The sequence below is a fragment of the Aedes albopictus genome, chromosome 2 (assembly GCF_035046485.1).
Source record: "Aedes albopictus strain Foshan chromosome 2, AalbF5, whole genome shotgun sequence".
NCBI classification, from domain to species: domain Eukaryota; kingdom Metazoa; phylum Arthropoda; class Insecta; order Diptera; family Culicidae; genus Aedes; species Aedes albopictus.
The window spans coordinates 254,216,187-254,220,915 of NC_085137.1; positions in this window are offsets into that span (position 1 = coordinate 254,216,187).

Consider the following 4,729-nt stretch of genomic DNA (forward strand, 5'->3'; position numbering starts at 1 on the left):
TTTTTGAATAATTTTCCATTATTATGAAGATATTGAATTTCTTATCATCTTTGGGCTTGCAAAGAAATGTCCCGTAACGTGGGTAGATCACCTTATAATGGTGCGTTACGGCGTAAGATCTACCATAACAAATTTTGATCTTGTACAGAGGCGTCTCGTGACTAGCAGACTGACCTGTTCTACAGATTACTATTTTACTAAATGAAAACGCATTAGAGTTATATTATACTATGCTTGCTGTTTTTTTTTTTGTTTTAGTACATATTGTGATTTTTAACATAAGCTGATTTTTATCTTCTTGTTTGTTAACCATTTTCTGAAAAATATCTTCCGCATTTTCATCGTAAATAATGATGCGATTCGCATTCAGAGGCGCTTTTGAGCGACTTCCGAAGTTTGGTATCTCACATACGTTTAGAAAAATCAATTTTCGGTGGAAGTCATTTTTTAACGTTCTTCACACACCGACGATACTTGTTTTTTTTTCAATCATGTCCAACATGCTCTCTTTTCCGCAAATGTACGAAATTTCCACCTCCATAAATTGTTTTAGCTCGTATCATGACCTCGAATTTAAAATTTGGAAACCGTTGCCAACGAGTTAGAGCACATTCGGCACCCCCAGCTTCATCCACGCTGGATGTAATGCATAACAAACGCGCACGACATTGGGTGTGCCAAAATGTGCTCTAGCTGCGCAAGTTGTTCTCAGCCTAAGTAGAACGACCACGTATGTGGCAACCCTAATCCCATCCAATGCATCTGACAGGAGCCAACATCTATCGTGTACCCACAATAGAATCCTTTGTGGATACCCAAATGTTTACATGCAAGATGTTGGATTCTTAAAAATGGCGGCCTCGCACCCTGGTGAGAACGACAAACCGAGAAGGCACAATGCAAGCTTTCATTCATTTCTGGTTTTGCTACACACATGTAAACTTTCCACTGAAGAAGCTCTTTGCGTTTAGCTGTGTGCCTCTGGTATCCATCGTTTTTTTCTCTGAAGAGTATACCGAGCAACATGCTAACAATCATTTACACACATTTGAGAACCTGATCGGTAAGCATAGCTGGCAAAGTAAATATTTATTTAAATTGATTTAAATACTGTGCAATGAATGTTCATTATTCCATTTTTTTAGATATTGTTAAATAATCCTTTAATTTCCAACAACGATACAACATACATTTTTTAGCATTCTAAAACTGTAAATTTTCAACATGATTTTAAAGACTTTAGTCGATTGCGCTTAGCGTGCGTGTACGCGTGAGAAGCAGGCGGGAAGTGAAAAATGGAAAGAAACGTTGACAACGTTGCTGCTGGTTCTACACGAGTAGGGAACGTATGAGCGACAGAGTAAAGTGAAATGAATTCGAATGAACACTGCCATTCGGAGGCAAAAAAGGGAGGAAACGGTTGGTTTGGGAACAGCATCCATCGTTCGCATGAATCGGGGAACCGGTGGCATGTAGTTTCGAAGAGTCGAGCAAGAGAGAGCTGCGCAAGGCTGGCTCTCGCATGCTCTTGTTATATGGTTTCTGCCGGTGGATGGCTTGGAGTCGTCTATCGTTCTTTATAAACCGGGAACGATGTTAGCGCCTTGTGTGCAAGTTGTTATGTGATATGTGCGGTGGGAGTTTTAAATTTAGTTTATTCTTTTGGTATATCTACTTAAAGAATATTTTGCGAGTTTTATTCTCAGCCTATACCCGTTCCAAGAACAGGTCGAACATGTGGACGAGGCGCCTCTGATCTTGTATTTTCTTAGCTTTGTTAATTTAAATGCAGAAACAATCCAAGATCACAATTTGCTCTACTTTTTTTTTCTTTTACATGTTATGTTTTTCATTGTTAATAAACCATCTCTTTCAGGAGGATTCAGGTAATTTGTAATTATGTTACTGTTGTGAGCCTATCACCATTTAAAAATCTATAATTTTACTTTTTATTTCAGATTTGGAATCGAACACCCAACAAGGAATTAGGAAAGGAACCAGGCATCAACCAAAAATATTGCGTGCACCTGAACGTTGACCAAACGTTTCCTTTGAACTTTACCCTTTCACTAACATCCGAATTCCCGTGACGCCTAGGCCTGAAAGAATGTAGAGGTCTCTATGTACTTTCATAGGTGTCCAACTAATCTTCCTTCCCCATCCCTCAGCTGTCGCAAGGACGTGGCCAGGACAGCACTCGACCGTTGGAGGATTGCGTCAATCTTGTCTAAGAGTCAGAGATTAGTCCCAAATCTTTGTGCTTTAATAACGGACAGGAAAGATGCAACCCTCATAACAGCGATCCAGGGCTGTACCACCTACGAATTTGTGCGACTTGCTAAATGCTAATGCTAATGCTAATGCTAATCTTTGGGCTTGCAAAGAAATACCAGCACCGCACAAAGATTATTTTCTTTACAAAAGCCATTATTATTTAAAACAGCAAGATCATAAATGTAGGAAGTGATCTATGGGTGTAACTGAAAATTCGGACATATCCAAAGATGATCCAAAGTAAGAATCCCGAATCTTCAGAGATTAGAAAAATGATCTCTGTATTCATAAGCGAAGAAAGTTTTCTCTGAGTAAAGCTCAAAATTCTCATGTTGATCAGTAAGAATCCCGAATATTGAAAGATTGGTAAAATGTCGAGGAATCCCCAGAGGAAACACCTGGAGGATTCTCTGGAGGGCGCTCCTGAAGGATTCCCCAGAAGGGACTCTAAAAAGATTGCCCAGAGAAAACTAGAGGGAAAACCTGTAGGATACCCCAGAGGGAACTCCTGAAGGATTCTCTAAAGAAAATGTTCCCTGTGGAACAGGAGGTTCATTAGGGAATCCTCCAGGAGTGCCCTCTGTGAATTTCTCAAACAGTTTGCACTGGAGATTCCTCGAAGAGTTTCGCCTGGGAATTCCTCCAGGAGTTCCTTCTCAGATTTCCTTCAGGAGTTCCTACAGACTTTCATCTGTGGATTCTTTCAGAAGTTCCCTCTGGAGATTACTCCAGGAATTCCTTCTAGAAATACTTCAGGAGTTTCATCAGTGAACTCCTCCATCAGGTAACTATGGGAAATTTCTCCAGGAGTTCTTTCTGGAGTGTTCCATTCCCACTGGGGATTCCTCCAGGTTTTTATCTGGGAATACCTCCAGGAGCTTTCTCTGGGAAATTCTTCGAGGAGTTCCCACTGGGAATTCCTCCAGATGTTCCCTGTGGAAATTATTCCATGAGGTTTATCAGGGAATCCTCCAAATGTGCCCTTTATGAATTCCTCAAACAATTTGCTCTGAAGATTCCACCAGGAGTTCCGTCTGGAAGTTCCTCGTGGAGTTCCATCTGGAAAATCCTTCAGGTGTATGTACCCAGAAGGAACTCGAGTTATTCCCCATAGCGAACTGCTTGGGAAATGCCTTGATGGAACTCCTGGAGGAATTCTCCAAAGAAAACTTCTTTAGGTATTCCCCAGTTTGAACTCCTGGAGGAATTCCCCATTGGCAACTCCTGGAAGAAATCATCAGGCGAAATTCCTGCAGGAATTCCCTAGAGGTAACACCTGCAGGAATCTACCAGAGGAAAATCCTGGAGAATACCTGGATAGAACTACTGCAGGAATTAATCAGAAGAAACTTCTGAAGGATTCGTAGATAGAGCTCCTGGAGGAAACCTCTGAGAAAACTCCTGGAGAAATTACAAGCTGGAACTTTTGGAGGAATTCCCAAAAGGGAATTCCTGAAGAAATCCTTAGAGGGAACTGCTTGAGGAATTCCCAGAGCGAGTTCCTTGAGGAATTCCAAAACTCCTTTTTAATCCACAAGTAAGTTTTTTTCTGGTAATTCCTCCAGGAGTTCTTTCTGGGGATTGTTTCAGGGGTTTCATCTGCAGATTCTTTCAGAAATTTCTCCTGGGCAATTTCTCTAAATGTTCTCTCTATGGAATTTCTACAGGAACTCTCATTACGGAATTTCTCCACGAGTTTTCATTGGGAATTTTCTCCAGGTGTTCCCTTTGGGGATTTTACCAGGAGTTTTTCTTTGGAGATTCCTCCAGAGGATCCATCTGGGAATCCTCCTGGTGTTCCCTCTGGTTAATTTCTCCAGTGTTCTCTATTGTAATCCCTGCAGGAGTTTTTTCTGGTTCCTTAGCTCCAAAATTGCTACAAGAGTTCTTTGAAGAATTCTTTTAGGAGCTTCCACTGGTAAATTCCCTATGAGAAACTCCTCCAAGAGTTCCCTCTGAAAATTTTGGGAATTCCTTCAAAAGTACCATCAGGGGATTCCTCAAGCATCCCCTTCATGAAAATTCTTCTAGAGGATTCCTTCAGGAATTACTTCTAGAGATTCCTAGAGAATTCTACTGGAGATTTCTCCAGGAGTTCTCTCTGGAGGTATAGCCATGAGTTTTCTCTAGGGTCTCCTCCAGGAGGGAACTCCTGGGAATTCCTTCAGGAATTCTTCCAGGAATTCGTCTGGGAATTCCTCCGGGAATTCCTCTAGAAATTTCTTCAGGAACTCATCTGAAAATTCCTCCAGGAATTCCTCTGAAAATTCCTTCAGATATTCCTCTGGAAATTCCTCCAGGAATTCCTCTCGAAATTCCTTCAGGAATTCCTCTGAAAATTCCTCCAAGAATTCCTCTGGGATTTCCTCCAGGAATTCCTCTGGTATTTCCTCCAGGAAATTCTCTGGGAATTCCTCCAGGAAATCCTCTGGGAATTCCTTCAGGAAATCCTCTG